The 24,739-nt window shown below is 39.9% G+C and overlaps 1 pseudogene; it reads right to left on the bottom strand.

Annotated features, from left to right (window-relative positions):
- Window positions 1-20,836, bottom strand: part of LOC109418588 (uncharacterized) — a 38,305-nt pseudogene extending 17,469 nt beyond the window's left edge.
- Window positions 20,837-24,739: the final 3,903 nt, after the last annotated feature.

The following is a 24,739-nucleotide window of genomic DNA, read 5'->3' as shown; positions in this document are numbered from 1 at the left end:
ACAATAACACCGTTCAACACTAAATTTTGTTATGGGATGAGAAAAAAAATAACAGGGCTTTGGGACCCCAGAAGTGTCATACTGAAAGAATTTTTGAAAAATATTGGACCGGGCCTTCACAGTTTAAGGCCGAAGTTTGTATGGAGTACTTGGGGTGTTCAATTGATATGCGCGTTAGAACGGGGTGTGCATATTTTTAGGCGTTAGACAATAACGAAACAAACCTGAATACCGAAAACGCCTAAATATATGCACCATGACCATACGTTCTTATGCGCGTATCAATTGAACACCCCAAGTTCTCCATACAAACTTCGATCTTGAACTGTGAAGGATCGGTCCAATATTTTTCAAAAATTCTTTCACTATGGCACTTCTGGGGTCCCAATCCCCTGTTATTTTTTTTTTTCTTATCCCATAACACCAAATTTTGTAAAATTTTGTCGAGCAGTGTAATCGATACGTAAAAAAAAGTACCCAACTACATTATACAAATATAATGTAAAAACAAAATCTAATAAAACAAAATTAATTTATTTTTGAATTCGTGAAATCAAACCTTGTTTTCATTAAGTTCTTAATATTATCGTAATCTGTGGGATAGTTGATCAGGGGGGTGAAGTTGATCACTATGGGATCCACGTCCTTCATCCGCTGATTACGCTACAAATCTGTTCCAATTGAGAAAATTTAGACGTAAATGAATTTATTTTTATCTATTAATGGTAGGCTTATTGAACATAGCGAGTGAAAATTGATGTTAATATGTAAGCTTTATTCAAAAACAGCACATTTTTGCGAAAGTAAGGTGTTTCTTTAATCAATTGCCTACCTATATGCGTTTAATGCGTAATAACTAAACTTTTTTTTTTTAATTTTACATACAAATTACACCAGTTGTAAAAACTTATTCAGATTCAGCATCATCAAATTTAATTTGTTCAATAATTTTCCAATCTTAGAATGCTATGTCATTGGTTGATCAACTTCATGCCGGATTTAAAGTTTAAAGTTGGGCAATTTAAACATTTTTTTACAAAATGTAGCAGTTTCTTGTTAGAATTTTGTTTACGGAACATGATACAGGTCCACTTAATACATTTTTAAACATATTTGTTTAGACTCATATACATTGTACCTGATTTTATTAAAAATAATAACGGAAAAGTGATCAACTTCCCTCCAGATTACGGTATCATAAACAGTTTTCTGAGTTTGATATTAAATTAAAAACTTTGGAAACGAAATCAAGTTTTATTGTTTTTTGTTACCAATATGTAAAACGCATGTAAGGGGCTTGAGTCTGATCATGGGCCGATTCTTCAACATCAGCATAATAAACGTGCACAGCCCTCACTCCGGAAGCACTGATGATGACAAAGACGCATTTTACGCGCAGCTCGAACGCGAGTACGACCGCTGCCCAAAGTGCGACGTCAAGATCATCATAGGGCATCTAAACGCTCAGGTAGGCCAGGAGGAGGAATTCAGACCAACGATTGGAAAGTTCAGCGCTCACCAGCTGACGAACGAAAATGGCCTACGCCTCATCTATTTCGCCGCCTCCAAGAACATGGCCATTCGTAGCACCTTCTTCCAGCACAGCCTTCCTTATCGTTACACCTGGAGATCACCACAACAAACGGAATCGCAAATCGACCACATTCTAATTGATGGACGGAACTACTCCGACATTATCGAAGTCAGGACCTATCGTGGCGCTAATATCAACTCTGATCACTACCTGGTGATGTTTAAACTGCGCCCAAAACTCTCCGTTATTAACAATGTACAGTACCGGCGGCCGCTCCGGTACGATCTAGAGCGACTGAAGCAACCGGATGTCGCCACCGCTTACGCGCAGAATCTCGAGGCAGCGTCGCAGGACTAGGGTGTGCTCGATGTGGCCCCTCTAGAAGACTGCTGGAGTACAATCAAAGCAGCCATCAACAACGCAGCCGAGAACACTATCGGGTACGTAGAACGGAGTAGACGAAACGATTGGTTCGAAGAGGAGTTCAGAGCGGTTCTGGAGGAGAAGGATGCAGGGCGGGCGATAATGATGCAGCATGGAACCCGGCAGAATGTGGAGCGATACAGACAGAAGCGGAAGCAGCAGACCCGTCTCTTCCGGGAGAAAAAGCGCCGCTTGGAAGAAGCGGAGTGCAAGGAAATGGAACTGTTGTTCCGTTCACAAGAAACACGTAAGTTCTACCAGAAGCTCAACGCATTTTCATCGACGGCCGGTCGACAACGGACCAGATCTTCACCGTACGGCAAATCCTCTAGGAATGCCGTGAATACCAGGTCCCAACGCACCACCTGTTCATCGACTTCAAAGCGGCATACACTGCAAAATATTGTTGCTGGTAATCAGCAAACTTTGCTGATTTTTGGCGTGCTGATTGCATTCAGCAATACAAATAACTGAGTATCAGCAATTATTTTTCAACTGCTGAACCATCCAGCAATTTTGACAGTTGATCAGCAAAGTTGTGTTGAAATTCAGCAAAAATGTTGCTGGAATTCAGCAATTTCATTTGCTGATTTTTGGCGTGCTGGTAGCATTTCAAAAATTTTGCTGTGTACGATAGTATCGACCGCACAGAGCTATGGAAAATCATGCACGAGAACAGATTTCTCGGGAAGCTTACCAGACTGATAAGAGCAACGATGGACGGTGTGCAGAACAGCGTAAGGATTTCGGGTGAACTATCCAGATCATTCGAATCTCGACGGGGACTACGACAAGGTGACGGACTTTCTTGTCTATTATTCAACATCGCCCTGGAAGGTGTTATGCGACGAGCCGGGCTCAACAGCCAGGGTACGATCTTCACGAAATCCGGCCAATTTGTCTGTTTTGCGGATGACATGGATATTATTGCTAGAACATTTGGAACGGTGGCAGAACTGTACACCCGCCAAAAGCGTGAAACAGCAAAGGTCGGACTGGTGTTGAATGTGGCTAAGACAAAGTACATGCTGGTAGGTGGGACTGAGCAAGATAGGACAAGCCTTGGCAGCGATGTTACGATAGACGGGGATACTTTCGAGGTGATAGAAGAATTTGTTTACCTCGGTTCCTTGCTAACGGCTGACAATAACGTGAGCCGTGAAATACGAAGGCGCATCATCAGTGGAAGTCGTGCCTACTATGGGCTCCAGAAGAAACTGCGGTCAAAAAAGATTCACCTCCGCACCAAATGTACCATGTACAAGACGTTAATAAGACCGGTGGTTCTCTACGGATACGAGACATGGACGATGCTCGAGGTGGACCTTCAAGCACTCGGAGTTTTCGAGCGACGCGTACTAAGGACGATCTTTGGCGGCGTGCAGGAGAACGGTGTGTGGCGGAGAACGATGAACCACGAGCTCGCTGCACTTTACGGTGGACCCAACATCAAGAAAGGCTAGACGGATACGGTGGGCAGGGCATGTTGCAAGAATGCCGGACAACAACCCTGCAAAGTTGGTGTTTACTAACCATCCGGTAGGTACAAGAAGGCGTGGAGCGCAGAGAGCACGATGGACGGACCAGGTGGAGCGTGATCTGGCGAGCGTTGGGCGTGACCGACGTTGGAGAGCTGCAGCTGCAAATCGAGTATTATGGCGGCAAATTGTTGATTCAGTATTATCATGAATTTGATGTTAACTAAATAAATGAATAAATGAATGTAAAACGCAGAATATCCATATAAGTTATATAGGTTTCAGGCTTTATCAATCACCAGCTAAAAGGCAAATATATGTCTCCTGGCAAAATCTCTATTACTTATAGCGGCACTGACAGAGAAACCCACTTAATAGCTCAATTTCAACATTATCATGTATAAAAATGGCTAACAAATGACACCGTTTATTAGAAACGGGATTGAGGGCGTCAAGTCACGTGAAGGCGACTGAGTCATGCAAAAGAAACAACTCAATTCCCGCATGCCATGTTCTGCGAAGTTCCGTGTGTTCGTACGTGTGTTGCTCCATTACCATGTATCGGACTCCTCCCAAAAGTGGCGATCGAACGGCGGCGACCGCGCGCACGAGAATGGTGCATAAGTCTCCTGCTGCAATGCAGCCCCCGCCGACCCCGCCACCCATGACAAATCAACCCGACCAGAAGTAGAGTTTGCGATGCGTGGAATGGTGCACCATGCCATAGGGACGTCGTCGTAGCATTCAGCGGAGCTCGCGAAATCGGATTAAACGTATTTACCCATGTGCCAATCGTGTGGTATTTATTCCGTTCGATTTACAACATTATTTGTGGATAGCGCCTTTTTTCTCTCTTATAGGTCCGCTTCCCGCTGCAAAGCATGTGTGGGGGTTCGTGGTTGCAGAGTTGATAAATTTATATCGACCACTTTTAAGCGCTGTAATGCGCGGCATTTAAATGTTTGCATGTTGGAAAAAATGGGCGCATTTTTCAATTTTATTTGTATGTCCGCCTGCATGGGTTTGGGGCGAAGATTGAACCCACATTATTGATGTTTTGCGATCAAAGGGACGAGAACCTTTTCTACTGCTGTCGATGATCCACAGCTCAACATCCGCACTCTCCTGATATGGACAAAAATAATCTTCAGTTTTAACCAATCATCCGTCCAAAGACTGCGAAAAAATCACGACCGTTCAACCTTCCGGGTAGAGAGCGGATCGATTAAAATAATTGCATTTTATTAAGTTAATTCCTTCCCACCCATTTATTGGTTCCCTTCGAGTACGATTTCAAGGATGCCTGCCTGTATATGTCGGATGGCACACTTAGTCCATCTCTTGGATTGGCTTTAATCAGCAACGAACGGCTGGCCTTCTTCTAGATGATGATGGCTATCCAATCCAACAACCACTAGGGTCAGTTGTAGGGTGCGGATTTATGTGCGTTGCCCCAAAGCGATTCGATAAAGTTATTAACATCTCAAGTACCGCAATCGAAATGCGAAGGTTGAATAGGTTACTGTCGAGATGCATGCCCAAACGGATCGTATGAACGAAAGTTTGTAAAAGAGGGAAGGTCAATTGAGTGTGATGAAGAATGTTCCCTTGCTTGCTGCAGACAATTCTGCGGATTGCGGAAGAAATGATGAGTGGTGGAGGCCCGATGATGCTAGTGAGCTGCGTGCAAGACAGAGAGTTTATGCAACAATGTTATGATACCGATACTGTTGATTTTGGGGGCGTTCATGTCTGGTAGATTTATAGTTGCTAATTGAATTTATCGTCGAGATGAGGACGGGGCTGAGCAATTGTTTACGACAATATTTAACGGAAATCTTGGCAGGGCAAGGAGTCGAATGATTTATGTACAAAATTGTATTTATTTATATGGCTATCTCGTCATGCACTGTGCCAAAGAAATTCCGTTTCTATGTTGCATCGCATAGCTTTAAAAAAATTTGTGACCACGGTAAAAGCTGGCACAGCAACTCAGGCATCTTTAAGGTTTTTCAGCTCCTTGCCTTGCAATTGCAACTTCGATCCCTCCTCCTCCTAACGAACCGACCGGGATATGAGCAACCTTAGGGAAGATCGGGTAACCAAGCCCGGTGGTAACTTTGGTCGTATGCCGACAGGGACGATGGGTTTGATTCGGCAAATTTACTGGGGCCCTCCGGATAGTGAACCGTTAGGGGCGTTGGTGTTTGCTACTGGGAGCCGGTCGTTAAAAAACAGGCAGTGAAAAATCTTCAAAGGAATACAAACCGACCCCAGCGACGAACAGGGACTTGCGATAGGAAGCTCACTCAATGTCATCTGGAGCACCCGCATACTTGCCGATATACTGAAGGACTGCGGGCTCGGCATTGAAGCGCTGCAGGAGATGCGTTGGATAGGACAAGATCTCTGGATCGTCAACGCATACGGAAATCCGTAAAATTTGTCTGATTTTGCATTGTAGTGTAATATTGGGTTAGTGGTCATTCCGGTTTTTAAATTACCTCAAACTTATCTTCCATCGGCATAGTCTTCCTTGGTGGACCTCGGTTCCCCATTCTGCATAAAACGTCATGGCTGAAGCCTGCTTTGATCGTTACGCTCTTTTGCCATTTTGTTTTTTTTTTTTTTTGTTTTTATTTATGTGTATTTTAACTTATGCTAATTCTACACTTCAGCCATTTTGTTATATTTTTCAGATGAGGTAATGTTATACAGTAAAACCTTCATTATCTATCGACTCAAGGAAATATCGAGTAGAGGAACAAAAATCTTTTGGGAAGCTTTTTAAGAGGACCATCACAGTAACCCAGAAATCATTTTCAGTATGGAAAAATTTACCTCCTTGAGTCGATATCGAGTCAAGGAACAGTGACTCATGGAGGTTCGACTGTAATATTAGTTTTACATACGTAGGCATTTATATCCGGCAGCAGATTTTAGTTTTTGCCTTGTGGCATACAGGCGAATGTGTTTGTTACGCCTCTCGCATTTATCTAGTCGCCGAGTTGTCTATAGGGCACTGCACAAAATACTCTCCTTCTCTTTCACCCTTACAGAAATTTTGTAAACAACAAGGCCAAGAAACGTCAAAATCCCATACAAAATAAAAACAGTACAGTGCCTTATACATTCTTCCAATATTGCATTTTTCCGGACTGTAGCTTGAAACTAATGTTCTGCCCGACAACAACTCAGCAGCGCGAGACTCGGACAGGGTCGGCGTGCTACCGGGCAACCGGAGGGGCTTCGCGGGATCATAATTGGCACTCAATCATTCAAATAAAATCTGTTATCACACGAGCGGTTCAAATTACACTATTCATTTGGCCAAACTGTTGTTCTGTTGTTCACGGGTGTTTCACTGGATTTCTGGCACTGGTGATCTGCAGTACTGCGAGCGCTCGCGATGGGTTGCCGGATGCAATTCCGGCGGCACGGTCACTCCTACGTTGTAGTGATCGGCAAGATGGCCCCGATCTCGATGAATGGGGATTTGGGGACAATGGCAGTTTTCGGTGGGCTGGAATGGCGGTCTTCAGCGATGTGGAGCTGGTTCGGATGATCAGGCGCTTCCTTCGGACGAAACCGGTCGACGACGGCAAGGCCGCCCTATTGCCGAACCGTGAAGAGAATTCTCCTTGGAAATTAGGGCCACAGCCCGAGAACAGTCCTCCTTGACGTAGATGGCCTTCGGCCAGAGGTATTGCGGTCCTTGACAGTTAGGTCTTGGCGACTACGGAGGTCACCTTGACCGGCGTGCAATGGGGGTCTTCAGACGCGCCAACCAGAATGTACTACAGAACAAAGTACAAGACAAAAGGTCCTGGCGAGAAGGTATCAGGATAATTGCTCCTTAATTTGGTTCGAGCTAATGAATTACCTGAATTGCGGTGAACGGTCTCTCCAACGTAGCTCGATTCACTACTCCCACAAGTTTTTCTTAAAAATTTTCAACTCTACAGAGCACTTCTGGTCTACACGCTCGCCTGATTAAAAGTGGGCGATGGCCGTCCAACAATCATCCTTCGAACCCTTCAGCCCACTCGAGACTCCATGACCCATCTTGTTGTGTTACGCCATGTTACAACGGCCGTTACATATGGCCGTGTCGGACTGCTAAGTGAGTTTGACTGCTGATGATGTTCGAATATTTGAATGTTCGACCACATGGTGCATTTAAAAAAACTATTTGAAGCTTGTAACAACGGTTACAAGCTATATATTATTATAATGTTCTGTCTTCGGCCGTTGCCTTTTCTTTTCATTAGTTTTGTTTTGTTGGAGAAGTTTCCTGCTTAGATTCCTTTTTTCATTTTTATTCTGGAAAGTAGTCAGTTCACACTGATTAGATTTTGATAAACAAGGTAACGTTGTCGTACTGCCAAGTAAAGTTGTTTGCAGGGGAGTTTGGAGTGCCTACATTGGACTCGACTGAACTGTTGAAATCTAATAAGGCAAATAAAAGATCATGAGTAGAAAAGGCAGGCATATCGACTTGATTAAAAATCAAGACTCGGGAGGCTCTGTTTGTTAAAATGAGGTCGAGCTGAGAAGATGCTTCATGAAAGAAAGAAAAAGTTGGTTCTATACCAAGGCTCTGTAATTGGTAACTCGAAATTGTTTCATTGAAATGTTTAATTGACATTGCTTCTAAGTTTAGCAAGTTTGTATTAAAGTCACCAAGAAAGTAAATGTGATTGTAGAGTGACCCATACTCCTGAAGTAACGTGGAAGCATCAACTCTGGGCTGATTGTAAAAAGACGTCAACAATACTTTTGATCCATCAATCAACAACTCCACCATTAAATATTCAGTTTCAAAGTTTGTAGTATTGGATGATTGATCAATTATTCGAAAACTGAGTCCTTTTTTGATAAATATAACGATGCCCCCACCCATACTTGCAGTTCTATAATTTCTTACGAGGTGATAACCATCAGTCATTAGAACACTGTTATCAATGCGTTCATTCAACCATGTTTCGGATATACCCACAATGTCAACTTCAGAAATTGAGAGAATTTGCTTTGGTTCATGTAGTTTGCTCAACTTTCGGGCATAAATGCTTTGGCTATTGGGACAACATATTGAGAGCTTACCTGGGCGGAGAGCGGATTTCACCACAATTTCAGCCTTACACCATTGCACAGGGGCGTTACTATTGTTCATTGAATTAGCCATTATCATCAGTAGGGAAAACTGCGATTAGAAGGAAACCGAAATCGAATACTTTATCTAACCTAATTCTAATATTTGAAGTTTCATCACATTCATTACACTGTTAAGATTACAGCTGCACAAATACATAAATATTTATACAAAAGAAGTGTAACAAAACAAAAAACACCAAACATTCATCAGCAACTTCATATTCAGCAGGTCCAACAACAGCAGCAGCAGCAATAATTAACAGCAGTGATTTGATCTATGTTTTGATTACATCAAGAGGAGCTTGGATGATCATGACGTTGCTGTTACTTCTATCGACGACTTGGGCCTGCTGTTTCACCCATAATCTCTCCTCGAATCCTTCCAATCCGATCCCTATACTTCCGTCTTTCCTTCCTAAAAGTCAAAACATAGATCAAATCACTGCTGTTAATTATTGCTGCTGCTGCTGTTGTTGGACCTGCTGAATATGAAGTTGCTGATGAATGTTTGGTGTTTTTTGTTTTGTTACACTTCTTTTGTATAAATATTTATGTATTTGTGCAGCTGTAATCTTAACAGTGTAATGAATGTGATGAAACTTCAAATATTAGAATTAGGTTAGATAAAGTATTCGATTTCGGTTTCCTTCTAATCGCAGTTTTCCCTACTGATGATAATGGCTAATTCAATGAACAATAGTAACGCCCCTGTGCAATGGTGTAAGGCTGAAATTGTGGTGAAATCCGCTCTCCGCCCAGGTAAGCTCTCAATATGTTGTCCCAATAGCCAAAGCATTTATGCCCGAAAATAGTCAATTTGTAGTTTAGTAAACACGCTTCTCAGTTTTCCTTCTTTCTTCAGCTTAAAAGCCTTCGATCGAATATCCCTCGCAGTCGGGTTCTCATAGACGAATATCCAAAAAAAAAAAAAAGGACATAACTTGTAAGAATTTGGACAACATATTTGAAATCATAGACTCATTTTCAATACAAACGAACATTGATCACTGGCATATTTACGAAAGATCGAAAATTTTGATCTATGTTACCTCCGGTTACGGTACTGTTCCTTTCAATTCCACTACGAATTTGCATCCTTTGACAGATACAGGAGGTGTGCATCATTGGTACAAATTTGAACTCGATTGGTTAATCTTTCGCGAACCGTTCTCGAAAAAACTATTTTTTAAAGAACTCATATTTAAACTGTCATATCTCGGAAACAAGTGAATCAAATTGAATGGAATTTTAAACGTTTATCAACAAAATATTAATGCTTGAAAAGGCTTTAAAACATAGGTACCTTTTAAACGGTGAAAAAAGTTGTGATGGATTCACACTTTTTGGATCTTTCTCGAAAAATCGTAAATTTTTTACATCAATGTGATTAATTTTTAGTTTCGATATACAAAGATTTTTTACTTCTGTTCTCAAGATATCTATAATAAGATATATTAATCCTAAACAAAATTTACCACAATAGGGGTACAAGCATGTTTAAGAAGTGATTATGGTGTGAATCAACAAGATAAGATGCAGCTATGCTTCTTTAACTCAACGAACCTCATTAAAACAGGTAAATTGACACTTTTGTTTAAGTTACGTTTTGTTTTGTACAAAATAAGACGGTTTCGTACTTCACCAATACTGAGACTCTGATTTTTTTCTTCTGGTCATACAGTGGGGCCCGATTTTGTCTACCCCCGATTTTGTCAGCCTATTTTGAAGTTGAAAAATAAGTGGTTTTACTCAGCATTACCATTTTATAATCAATATTAATTCAACTGATGTCTTTTGGCGTCATCTAAAAAATACGAAATGAACAAATTTCGTGTAACTTTAAACGGCCAAACTTGTTTTGCAAACTAACACATTTATACCGTTTTAGCGCTTAACCCTAGCCAAAGTTTTGAACCAATATCGTTTTAATTGCTGGAAGATACCTCTTTCTCTCTCTTCGTGGCGTAACTTTCCAACTGGGACACAGCCTGCTCATAAACAACTGAGATTCCGCACTGCCAATGGTTATTTTGCATATGGAGCATTTTTATACACAAGGAAGTTAAGGAAATTTCCATTATGAAACGTTCCAGGGGCCAACCGGGAATTGAACCCGCTACCCTGAGCCTGGTTTTGCTGATTGCCCGTTGGCTACCCTGAGCCTGGTTTTGCTGATTGCCACATTGGCTATTATGGGCTTAAAGACTTTTCTTATTATTTCCTCTGAAACAGAACAAACAATGAACGTTGCTTTTGTTGTGATTATAACCCTACAAATTTACTTCTTCTTTCCGAAATCTCTGAGATTCCTCCAGGTTTACTTGTTGGGGTTGCTCCAGAAATTTATGATCAGATTTATGCTGTAGATTTCCTACTCGGATTGCTTCAGGAATCGCAGGCGGACTCTTCCAGGGATTTATCCATTAGAATCCCTCAAGGAATTCGTGGTGGGATTCCTCCAGAAATTCTTGCTGCGATCCCTTCAAGCAGTGCTGGGAAAACTCGCGAAAATCATTCTGCGGAGTCCAAATTACACAAATCACAGCTACCCATGGTACTGTAGCCTAGTTTGTTGAAATTCATTAGCAACCATATGTTGCTACTGTAGCTCGCTCCTGTAGGTCCCTCCTGCTGTTCAAACGGGAGTTTGTGCATATATCGAGGTATTCGGGGACAATTAAGGCTTCGGCACAAATGGTGCTCTGGTGACGGTTGTGTTGGTCTTCGCTGAAAGAAAGCGGTCGAGTTACTGGGAACGATAGCACTGGAGGAGCAATGCCTTGATAGAGTGACGGGAGGGTATTCGTTTGCAGAATTGGACGAGAAATCCGGGGCGTGACCGCTTAAAGAACGGTAGAAACGAAATGGCGTAGTCTAATCCTAATCAGATGAACTATCGGAAACGGATCCTCAGGGTGTACGGTGCTTCGAATACGATGGTCATAATAAAACACTCCAGTACTGTGGGAATTCGCTGGCTACTGCGCTCCGACCAGCGAATCGTATTCGCTTGTTGGCTGGCATACTCGTTTGTTTTGACTACTTGCAACTAATTCAAATGCCCTCTAGACACACGCAAATGACCTCAAATAACTCACGAAATACACTCATAATTTCACAAATCTGCTGTACGTACATAGTCAGATGTAAAAGTCAGTTTGACATCGATTTTTGTAATTCGAATGCTTTTTTATTGGGTCATGTCCTAACCCAACTTTCAAAACGCCCTAACTATTGAGTCCACGACGAGTGAATCTGTTTTGTACGACAAACGAATTTCAATGAAACTCATTTAGAGCTCCCGCGCTGTAGCTGCTACTGTAGCGATTTATTAGAACGCCTACTATATTGATCCAAACAAATTGCTCCCGTATATGAAAAGACATCGCTCCAATCATCAAATTCAAGCAGACTACTGTTACATTAGAATAAATAGCCACAGAAGTCCAATGTCGCGACTGTTCGTGTGACTAACATCTAGTTTGCCACGCCCTTACAGCGTCAGTAGGGGTACTAGAAGTGTCAAATAAATTTTGTTTATCAAAACAAAAGATGCTCTTCAAGCTGAACACTTAAAAACAATCAATTGTTACAATAAAATTTATTAATTTAATTAAATGGGAAAAGTGACTACAGCGCCACTGGAGTTCTAGTGTATTTCTATTACTGTTACCATTCCCAGCACTGCCTTCAAGAACTTCTGTTTCGTTACTTGCGGGTATTTTTGCTGGTGTTTCTACAAGAATTCCGCCATAAATTCTTTCAGGAAACTTTCTATAACGACCCATTCATACGTTTATCTTTAAGAATTTTCCAGGCATTCCTCCTGTGAATCTTTCAGACGCTTTTCTTAGTAGTCTTACTAAAATGACAAACTTGTTGCGCAGAAGTCATTGTAACTTATTTCTAACAAATAAATACTTGCTAGAAAGTTGACTTTTGTGCAACAAAAACCTATGCCTCCATGACTCTTTCATGACAACTGTGTTACTTGGGTTCAGGAACTGCTGCTGGGATTAAATTTTCTTAAGCATTTTTTTGGTATTTCTTTCAGGAATCTATTTAGGTTTACTCTAGTGATTCATCAACGGATTTCTACGGATACTACTCCAGGAACTACTGGAGGGATTCCTTTTGAACATCTTCCAGATACAAACAAGTATTTTGAACAACCTCTAAAGTATGCTTCTTTTGTGAGGATTCTTTGGCTGCTGATTGCTAAGTATCAGAAAAAAATGATTTTTCAAAAGATTGATTAATTGATTTGTCTTTATTAAAGAGACTTTCAGCCCTTGGCAGGTTTTTTTTTCTGAAGACCGTGGCTATTTTAATGTGTCTAAAGCAAACAATGTCATTATTGTTTCTACATATTTCTTATGATTATATTTTGAACAATATTATTTACGATTTCAACCAAGTAAAATTTACAAAAAAAAAACAAAATAATCCATTAATGCTTAAACCAAGACCTAAAAACACTTGCCATAGCGATCAGACACTATTCGGCGTACTCGAACATCATAGCTCCATGGACTTTTTCCTTGCAATCTCCCTGATCCGACGCAAGAAAATGATATCGTCTATTGATAGATCTGCAGAGTCAGACCAATCGACTATTTTGTCTAGCATACGTACAGCATCGATGTCACTGACAACTCCTGATGTTTCGGATGGGTTATTAGAATTCATAGATGTTGATGCGGCATCTTGTCCTGCTTTTGATTGGTTACACGTTGAAATGAGACGAAATACTAATGAAATGACACGTGTGTGCCAGCTGAGCGACCAGCAGAGAAGGATAATGGACAGTTAATTCCAAAACATACACTCCCGTTCAAAAGTTTGGGGTCACCCCCTCAAAAACATGTCATTTTTTTAGGCCCATATCTTTGCCAATTTGCGTCCGATTTTAAAACCCTAGGTTTCATTCGAAAGATAATAAGTCAAAGAAACTTTGAACATGATTTAAAAGAAACTTTTTCAAAAAAAATCGTATGTAAACTTAACCCAAAGTTGCCAAATTTTCTAAAAAATGAATATAAACTTATGGCAGTGTCGCTGGAAGTTGGGTCGACAAAATTTTAAGATGAGAGCGGTAATATGACCCATTTTCTATTAGCTTTCAACTGCTTTTTACAGAACTTAGCTAAAAAATCTAGAAAAAAAGTTATTAAGTAAATTAATCTTTGATGTCATCGACCAAAAGTTTGGGGTCACCCCTCAAAATGCTGTATCGGCCAAAAGTTTGGGGTCACTATCGTAAAACATGCAAAAGTGATTTGTTGATACCTTTGTCATCTTTCATTCAATTTTAATTCTTCTTGGCTTATTTGAAACAAAATAAATGATACTTACTGCAAAGACATTGAACCACACATATTTGTAGAAATTTACTTACTAAAACTTAACGTAAAGTTGCCTCATTTTTTGAAGCGTGGTAAAATGTGCTAACTTTACATAACAATTTTATATACAAAAATCGTTAAATACGTTAAGTTGAAGACATCAAATGTAAATTTAGTTAATTATCTTTGAAATGAGCCAAAAATAATTAAATTGAACTATAGATGACGAAGATATCATCAAATCACTTTTCCATGTTTTACGAAAGTGACCCCAAACTTTTGGCCGATACATCATATTGAGGGGTGACCCCAAACTTTTGGTCGATGACATCAAGGATTAATTTACTTAATAACTTTTTTTCTAGATTTTTTAGCTAAGTTCTGTAAAAAGCAGTTGAAAGCTAATAGAAAATGGGTCATATTACCGCTCTCATCTTAAAATTTGGTCGACCCAACTTCCAGCGACACTGCCGTAAGTTTATATTCATTTTTTAGAAAATTTGGCAACTTTGGGTTAAGTTTACATACGAAATTTTTTGAAAAAGTTTCTTTTAAATCATGTTCAAAGTTTCTTTGACCTTTTATCTTTTGAATGCAACCTAGGGTTTTGAAATCGGACGCAAATTGGCAGAGATATGGGCCTAAAAAAATCACATGTTTTTGAGGGGGTGACCCCAAACTTTTGAACGGGAGTGTATGCTGTATTTGTATCCCATTTTAGAAGTGAAATGAATTCAATTAGATTTTGTATGAGAACTTATTGGACACGGTGTATTCCACTAATACGCCCAGGTTCATCACTCTATATTGCTTGTCTAGGATTAGTAAACGATAAAATATGAGCGAAAAGAGGTAAAAAGTTCGAAAATGAAAACGTTGTTGCCTTTTTTTACAAAAACAAGATCATTCTTTGGTGTGCGGGGCTGTAGGTTATACCTACATAATTCTCATATCGCTGTTTCCAAATCTGTTGCGTGTATTACCACTGCGTGTCGCGCTGCACGCCTTTTTGGGACGGTGTTTTGCTTCGACAGTAGGATTCAAATCATGTGATAAGCTTCCAGCCAGTAGACCTGTGCGCCGCCGCGCCACGCCGCCGCCGCCGACACTTTTTGCCCCACGCCGACGCCGACCGCGGTATCGGCGGCGCGCCATACGCCGATGTTTGTCACGCCGCCGATTTTCATTTTCCACGCCGGTGATCAATGCAGAAACAAAATTTTGTTTACATAAAGTTGAGATAAAATACTAATTTTCTTTTGAAGATTACTCTAAAATTCCAATCAAAGAATTCTTCACAAGTTCCTTTTGAGATCTCTTCAGCAGTTTCTTCAAAGATGTCTCCAGTACTGCCGTGTGAAGCATAGTTGTCCCATGTTAATAGGGATTCCCATAGAACATGGGACAACTATGCTGCACACGGCAGAGTAGTTCCTTCAGAGATTTAGGGATGCCTCTTGGAGTTTCAACATGCATTTTTTTTTTCAGAAGACCTCTCAGGAAGATCTCGACAGAGGTACCTTCAGATTTTTTTTCAGGAGGATTCAAGGATGCCTCCTAGAAATACATCCGAGATTCATCCAGAAGATTCATCAGGTGTTCCCTTAGGAGGTCGTTCAGAGATAAGTTAGAGAGTTTCTCCAGGGGTTTTTTTTTCTGAAATTCCTTCAGGAATTCATTCAGGAGTTCTTTTAGGAAATAGTCCAGGAGTTTCTTCAGAGATTCGTCTAGCAGATCTCTCAGGAATTCCTATAGAATTCCAACAACGGGTTCCTCCTGGCGTTCTGCGTTCTTCAGATATCACTCCAAAAGTTCCATCAAGGGTACCTTCAGGAAATCCCAGGAGTTCCTTCAGATATTCCTACAGAAGTTCCTTACAAGGAATGATCCAGAAGTTCCTTCGGTAACCTCTTCAAGAGTTTCTTTAAGAGTTCATTAGGAATTCCTTCAGAGGTTCCCTGAGCTATTTCAACAGGAGTTCGCTCGGGTATTCCTTCAGAAGTCCCTTCAGAGATTCTATCAGGAGGATTCATAGATGCCTCCTGGAGATCCATCAAGAGTTCCGTTAGAAGTTCTTTCAGGAATTCTAACAAACAGTCGTAGAAATTAGTATAGGAGTTCCTGCAGGGATTCCTTCTGAAGTTCATTTGATTTTGTAATGGCTTTTCCAGTCTTGACAAATTTCAAATTCAGCTATTGAATCTTGTTCGACGTTTTGGTAACATTTGGTATCTTCCTCAGGGACTCAATTATTGCCGATTTTTCGTTCATTGTTGTTCTGTCGAACAATAGTTGTCGAACGGATTGAGTTTTCTCTCACAGCAGTTAACGATTTTTGGATTCGACTGCGATAGAATTTAACTTTGAAATAGCTTTTCTAGTCTTGACTAAATTCGAATACAGCTATTTTCTAACGTTCTTTTAGAAATTCATACAGGAGTTCTTACAGAAATAAGTCCAAGAGTTCCATCATAGATTCCTCTAGGAATTACTGGGATTCATGCAGATGTTTCTTCAGAGGTTCCTCCTGAATTTCTTCAGGGATTCCTTCAGAATTTCAGAAATCTCTCCAGAAGTTCCTTCCGAGAGATCCAGGGGTTCCTTTTGAGGAGGATCTAAGGATTCCCCTAGAAGTTTGTTCAGGGATTCCTACAAAAATCCATTCAAAAATTAGTATAAGAGTTTAAGAATTCTTAAATTCTTCAGGATATCCAAAAGGGTTTTCCTGGAGAAGTTCATTAAGGAATTCATCCATGAGTTCTTCAAGGTATCGCTTCTGAGATTTTTCCAGGAGGACTCACGGATGCTCCAGGAGTAAAATCAGAGGTTTTCTTTCAGGTTCTTTCAGGGAATCTTGTTAAAGTTCCTTCGAGAATTTCCTTAGGAATATAATCAGGCATATCTCCAGGATATTATTGTGGGATCTCTTATGGAGTTTCTACAAAAATTCATCGTGCATTTCCTTCTGAAATTCCTCCAGGAATTCTTTTGGGTACTCCTCCTGACAATCTGTCGGGGATTCCTCCTGGAAACCCTGCAGGGATCCCTCTACCCATAAAGATTCCCTCGGGAGATTTCGCTGAAAATCCTTCAAGAATTCCACCTGGAAATCGTTCGGAGATTGCTACCGGAATTCTTTCGGGGATTCCCCCTGGCATTCCTGCAGCGGTTTCTCCTGTAATTTCTTTGGGGATTCCTCTTGGACTTCCTTCAGAGGTTCCTCATGAAATTCCTCCTGTAATTTATTAGGAGATTCTTCAAAGAAATCATACGGAAATTTCTCCTGGAATTATTTCGAGGATTCCTCTTGGAATTCCTACGGGGATTCATCCTAGATTTCCTTCAGGGTTTCATCCTAGACTTCCTTGAAGAATTCCTCCTGAATTTTTTTCAAGGATTCCTTCTGATATTCCGTCGTGGATTCTTTCTGGACTTCCTTTCGGGATTCCTCCTGGAATTCCTTCCTTCTTGGAATTCTTCCAGGGATTCCTCGTACAATTTCTTCAGGGATCTCTGCTAGAGTTCCTTCAGGAAATCTTCCTGAAATTCCTTTGGAGATCTTTTCAGGAATTCCGTCGAGGATTCGTCTTAGACTTACTTTATGGATTCCACCAGAAATTCTTTCAGAGATTTCATTTGATACTCGGTCGTGGATTTCTCCTGGAATTTCTTTGATGATTCCTCTTAGAACTCCTTTGGATTTACTCATGAAATTCCTTGGATAATTTCTCCTAAAATTCATTCGGGATTCCTCCTGGAATTAATTTGGAAGTTAAAAGAAAATCGTGTAAAGTAGGGTAATTTGCCAATTGTTGCACGGCTAAAAATTCGCCAATTGTTGCACACCCCATAAGAAAAGCATGGAGTGTCCAATAATAGGCAAGTTTTTAACCGTGCAACAATTGGCAAATTACCCTACTGTTTCTTTGAATTTCACTATCGAAGATTTCGGTTTGAAATCCTTTGGAGATTCCTTCTGGAGTTCTTCGGGGATTCCTCATAGAATTCATCCAGAGATTCCTCCTAGAGTTCCTTCGGAAATTCCTCCTGGACTTTTTTCAGAGATTTCTCGTTGAATTCCTCCGGGGTTTTCTCCTGGAGTTCCTTCGGAGATTCCTTCTAGAGTTGTTTCTGGGATTCCTCCTGTAATTTCTTCGGTGTTTCCTCTTGGAAATCCTTTGGAGCTTTCCCTTCCAATTTCTCCGGAGATTCCTCATGGAATTCCTCCTAGAATGTCTACGGGATTTCCTTCTGGAATTCCTTCGGTGAGTTCTCCTAGAATTCCTTCGGGGATTCCTCCTTCTTAAGTTCTTTCGGGAATTCCTCTTGTTATTACTTCGGTCCTATTAGATTTTTCCCCGGAATTTATGCAAAGATTCCTCCTGTCGAGCCTCCTGTATATATTTCGTTGGTTCGTCCTCAAAATTCTTGGGGATTATTTCTTGAATTCTCCCTGAAATTCTCACTGGAATTATATTAAGGATTTTTGCTGGAATTTCTTTGGTGTCCCGCTTGAATTCCTTTGAGATACGCGCTGGTATTCTTTCGTGATTTTCTCTTGGAATTGCTGCGGGAATTCCTTACAGAGTTCTTTCGGGGATTTCTTCAGGGATTCCTCCTCTTGAAACTCGTTCGAGGATTCCGCTTGGAGTTCCTTCGGAGATTCCTCCCGGAATTCCTTAAGGGGGTTCCTCCTGGAATTTCTGCAGGGATTTCTTCTGGAATTCCGTCGGGTGTACCTCCTGGACTTCGTTCGGGAATTTCTTCTGTCATTTCTTCTGGAATTTCGATTTCTCCTGAATTTCCTTCGAGTATTCCTCCTAAAATTCCATTGTGGATTCCTCCTGAACTTTTTTCAGGGATCCTCCTGGACTTCAACGAGGATTCCTCATGATTTTTCCAGAGATTTCTTCTGGAATTCTTTTGAGATTTTCTCCTTGAATTCCTTTTGGGGTTTCACTTCAAATTTCTTCGAGGATTCCTCCTAGAATTCCTTCTAGGATTCCTCTTGGAATTCTTTCGGTAATTCCTCCTAGAAATCCCACATGGATTTCTCCTGGAATTCCTTCCGAGATTCCTCTTGAATATTTTTCATTGATTCCTCCTAGAAATCCTTAGCGGATTCTTTCTCGAATTCACTTTGAAATTCCCACTGGAATGCTTTAGAGGATTTTTTCTGAAATTCCTGTTGGCATTTCTTTGGAGATTACTGTTGGAATTTGCTTGGAACTCGTGCTGGATTTCTTTTGGGATTTCCTTGTGCAAATTCTGCGGGAATTTCATTTGGAATTCTTTCAGGGCTCCCTCATGGAATCCCTACGAGCATTCCTCCTGGAACTCCTTCCGGGAGTACTCCTAAAATTTCATTGGGGATTCCATCTGAAATTCCTCCAGGGATTCCTGTTGAAATTCTCTTGAGGAATCCTCTAGGAATTCCTTAGGGAATTCTTCATAAATTTTTCCAGGGATCTCTCTAAGAGAAATCCTTGAACTACATATGCAATGGAGTAATGCAACATGCACTAATACGGATACGGGTATAGGTCTAATAACTGGCCAAAGTGACGGACCCGAACAGGAATAAAAAGGAGTTCATTCAAACTTAAGGTTATATGTACACAGGCTCAAATATTTGACAAATGAATTGGAGAAAAAACATTTGTTTGACACTAATGAAAATTAGATCGAGTCAAACAAGATGTTTGAGCATTGGTTTCTTTTTGGTCAAATACTTCATCCTGTGTACTGACATAATAACAATTCATGTCATCAATGGTTATGAAAAAGCAAAGACTGGACTACAAATTCTACAGCGTAAATACAACTTCTTCGATTCGCCAATGTTGAAATTACGGTCAAATTTTGGTCACGCCGATTCACGCCGCCGCCGCCGCCGCCGAAAGCTGCCACCGGCGTGACGCCGATGACGCCTCCGCCGCCGGCTAAAAAAGGCCCTCACGCCGCCGCCGAGCAAAATAAAGTCGGCGCACAGGTCTACCAGCCAGCGTAGTTCATATGAATTCACGAAACTTTCAACCACTACAATGAGACATGGCCCGCCAGGCAAACAACTCACGGAAAGTAATTTTCTCTAGCTCATTTTTGTATGCATAATTTCACCGCCCTAACAGGTGGAGAACCTACACAAAGAAAAGACTCTCCGGATCCTGGGATTTGACCCCAGCCATCAGATTGACTTAAAGTGAACTGCCTCTGGTTTATCAGTGCGTTTGGCTTTCCAATCTAAGACTTTGGAGCTCCACAGAACCAACACCGGAATGGAAGGTAATTAATCGCTCAATTTATGAGTTTCTACATTATTATGCTATGGGTATGGCTTGCTCTGGTCAGCCACCTCATTAGCAAGTCACGCGGAACACAATCCACGACTGGCGACAAAGCGAACCGCGACTCGTCCACCAAAGTGAAGAAATTATTCAAATAACTTTTCCTCCATTTCTTCCGGCTGCCAAAGGTTCGTCTACATCCCCGCTAGGGTGAACCTAATACCGTATGACCCCTGTAACAGTGGTAGTCCACTAGATGTTCTACCACCCTACTTCTACACGCTGGGCAAAACCAATATCGAAGGAAACGTTCGCATTTCCAATCAGTCACCGCTAATCACCATAATGACGAAGGGATTTTCAACCACCGCACCGGGACACCGGGAACGATTACTGAGACCCCAAGGGGAACCACCGTGCTGCTTGTCACCGTCGTCATCTTCTACTGTAGGTGAAGAAAGGTACCTTTTTGCGTCTACTACTCGGGTGGTGACCATTTCTTACAAACCAATAGGGTGCTGCTGGTCGTGTCACCTTACCGGAGTCCGATGAGTAAGATGCTCCGATCACGCAAATGTCGCCCAGGCGGACGGCGGAAGGGAACGGACCGGCCATGATTAGCACAAATTTTCTCTGAAAATCGAAGAAAAATTGCTTCCGTTTTGTGCGCTGTAATGGGCTGAGCTGCTAGCTAGCACTAGCTGCCTTGGAAAGAGATGGATTGAGGCAGGGGATTTTCATTTTTCTGCGAACAGTTGGAACAAATTTTGCGGTGCGATTAGTGTCAATCCCGATGATGATGAATTATGATGGGGCTTATGGGGGTGGTCCGATTGGAGGCGTAATTTGTAATGAATCGTGATAATCTGTGATTTGTTTGATTTGTGAAGATGATCGAATTATTTGTCCGCTCGTATCTCGGATGAAATTCGATGAAGTAAGTGTATTCATACAATGTTCTTCAAATATTGATAGGTGAATGTGTAGCCAACGCCTATCACTTTGTTGACACCCCATTTCTTAGGATCTGTTCGTTACTATTTCCAGTTAATGTTACTGATAAGAGTACTTCTTGTTCCTAATTATATGGACTACTAAAGCATCATTTACAGCAAAATCTTCACTTAGCTTAATCATTACTCTCTGCCGACTCTGTGCCTGTACTGTTTTAGAAAATAACCTCACGATGTCGGCGTACTGTTGAGAATAGACTTAATACAATGCTGTTAAACTTCAAAACCAAGATCAACTACCTACTCTCGCCCAACGTCATTGGCGTAGCTAGGGGGGGTTCCATGAATGAATTTGGCACCCCCTAGAATTTTTCCTTGATATTAGCCTAAAACTAAAACTTCACATGATAATTCCAACATTTATTAATGGCGCATTTGAACAAAACTAAAGCTACAAATGGAATGACTTCATTAATCATTTTACGTATTAGCGTTTTGGACTTATGTTCTATAATTAAAGCACTATAAATTACGTTTTTGCTGATTAATTAGTTTAGGATTATCCTGAGACGCTATATGAAATGTGTATCAGTTTTTCGGTTCTGGCAGTGGTCTGGGTGATTAACTATAACCATTGACAATAAAACTTCACCGCGCTAGCGCTGTATACGACGAGCTTGGTTTTTTAATCAGCAATTTCATTGAAAATTTGTTCTGAAATTCCAACGGCAACTCATCTGAATTTCCTTCTACAATTCGTTTTTCAGTTTCCTTGCAAACTTTTTTGGCAATTCCATGGTGATATCTTTTGTAGTTATTTATGATTTCATTTTATTTATAATTGTTGCTCTTAAAAATTGCTTCGGCAATATGTCTATATTTTTTCTGCATTGTTTTTTTATTTTATTCGGAAAATTCTTAGGGTATTCCTTTGGCTGCACCATCGGTAATTTTTGCAGCAATTCCTGTGTGAATTACTTCGGTGTTCAGCACTTTCTTTGAACATTTCATTTGTTATTTGTGTGGGAAATCTTACAGTAATTCCTTTCTCATCTTCGGCAATTTTATTTCAAGCTTTTTCGTTAATTCCTCTGTAAAATCCCTAGGCAGTTAATTTGGAAGTTTCTCAAAAAATTATTTTGGGGATTCCATGGGAATTCATTTCACATTTTCACAAGAATATACAAATTCTTTGGGGATTTTTCGGCTATTTCTTTGTGAATTTCTTCGGCCATTCCTTTGCAAATTCTCTGATCCTTTGGAAACTCAAAAATTCACATTTTACAACGGAATTATGATTTCCCAAACAACAGCCGAAAAATTAAAAAAAAAATGGAGTTTCGGAATCTATTTGCAAAGAATTCTCGAATAAAAAACAAGATATAACAAAACAAATTCCTGAAAAATTCCCACAGAAATGGCTGGATACATTCCATCAAGGTTACATAAAAAGTTTTCAAAACATTGGCAACTGTTTTAGAAATTTCTTAGGTAATTTTGATCCAAATTTATCCAGCTTTTCATTTGGGAATATCTCTGAGAAAAACTATTAAAGGCATTCCTGAAGAAATTATGGAAGGTTTTCGAAAAAAATGCGATCTGAACCAATGCAAAATTGAATTGCCGAAATATATTGCAAAGGGGTTACCGATGAAATTTCCATGAAACTTTCCACAAGTATCAAATACTTTTTTCTCGAAGGGATTCTCGAAAAAAATTTGGAATAAATTTTCAAAAAGTTGCTTGAAGAATTTCCTAAGAAATTGTCGGCGAAATTCTTAAAGGAATTATTGGCAAAACCATTAAAGGAATTTCTGATGGAATTTCAGAAAGAGTTTCAAAATTGCCGTAATTTTGAAAGAATTGCCGAAGATGTTTTCAAAGAAATTCCCGAGGGATATCTATAAGAAATTTGCCGAAGAAACTTCCAAAGCATTACCGAAAAAGTTCCCAAAGCAATAATAGAGCCGTAGCGTGGTCCCATGGCGCCTTTGGCAAGCGTCCATGTTGGCGCCCCACGACAAATTGACATTGTTAATTTGCTTAAATTTGTAGTTTTTCTTTTTGTTCAAATTTTCTTCAAAAGTTATATTTTGATGTTTCGAAAAAAAAAACACATTCCCTTCGATTTTGTTTTTATTTTCTTATAGTTTTTTTTTCATTCGTGTAATTTCTGTAGGAATTTCAATTGGAGTCACCCATAAACTCTCCGAAATTTGCACATTTTGCATTTCAAGAATCTCACTAAGACCAGCTCAATAATTAGAAATAATATTTCAAATTCATAATATAAATACATTATGCATAATTTTCTACAGGAAATCTTACAGTATTTTTTTAAAGTTTTGTTAATTTTGTACTTAATTGAGTTTCACGGGATTTCAGGAATCGTCAAACGAACAATTTTACTAATTTTCGGCCAGGAGAAATTTCTAAAGGAATCTCTACAGAGGTGTTCTCTGGATGAATTCCTGCTGAAATCATTTGAAAAAATTATGCAAGAATCTCTAAAGGAGTTTCAGCAAAAATATCCAGAGGAATACAGGATGAAAATCCTGGAGAAATTTCAGCAAAAATTTCCAATTGAATTCATGGAGTAGCTCTTGCAGGAATTTCTGAAGCAATTTGTGAAGAAATGCCTGTAAGAATATGTAAAAAACAACTGGAAGAATTTCTGAAATGTATTTGGAAGATTTTTTCAAGGAATCCCTGAAAAAGTTTCTCAAGTATTTTTTTTGGAGATCTAGAAAAAAATCTCTAGAAGGTTTTATGAAGAAATCCCTGGAGGAAGTCGATGGAAGGCTTTCAAAAGAAACATTTAGAGATATTTTGGATAATATCAAATGCGATTTTTTTAACGGCAAATCTGGAGAAAAAATTTAAATGAATTCCAAATTTACGGTTTTCTAGAGGAGTTTATATGGAAATTCATGAAAGGTTTCTTAGCGAAATTCTAGCAGAAATATGTGGAGCAATCCTTAGTAAGAGTTTCTATCGATCGATCGAGTTTCTAAGCGATGTGATAGATTTCTTGTTTTTAAAGAAATCTATAAATGACTTTCAGAAGAAAACTTTAGCTGAATTTCCAAAGTAAGCCGTTAAAAAAATAAAAAAAAAATGGGAAAAATTCTGAAGGAAATCTTTGGATTTCTAACTGAATCTGTACAGGATTTTCCATTTCCATTGGTTCTTAGGTTCTAATCCTTAAAGATACTTTTGCAGGAATCTCTAGAAGAGTTCCAAAGAAAACTTTGTAATTCTGAGAAATCGTAGAATATTATTCAATAAAATTCTTGGAAAGATATCGGGACAAATCCTTTGGCTAATTTCTGGATAAACTCCTAGATAACTGCCTGAAAGAATTTCTGATGGTATTTAGAAATTCCTTTGAGAAATATCAAGAAAAATCTGCAGAAGAATTCTTTATTTTTTTAAGAATCTCTGAATGAGTTTCTGAGAGATTTTTAGAGGAATTCTTGAGGAATTTTTTTAAAGAAATCTTTTGAGAAAATTTCTGATTTTTTTTGTGTAGGATTTTCTGATGGCAACCTATTAAAAAATTCTA

This window comes from Aedes albopictus, chromosome 3, assembly GCF_035046485.1.
Source record: "Aedes albopictus strain Foshan chromosome 3, AalbF5, whole genome shotgun sequence".
Classification (NCBI taxonomy): domain Eukaryota; kingdom Metazoa; phylum Arthropoda; class Insecta; order Diptera; family Culicidae; genus Aedes; species Aedes albopictus.
The sequence above is the reverse complement of the archived record's forward strand: the minus strand, read 5'-3'. Positions and strand labels throughout refer to the sequence as shown.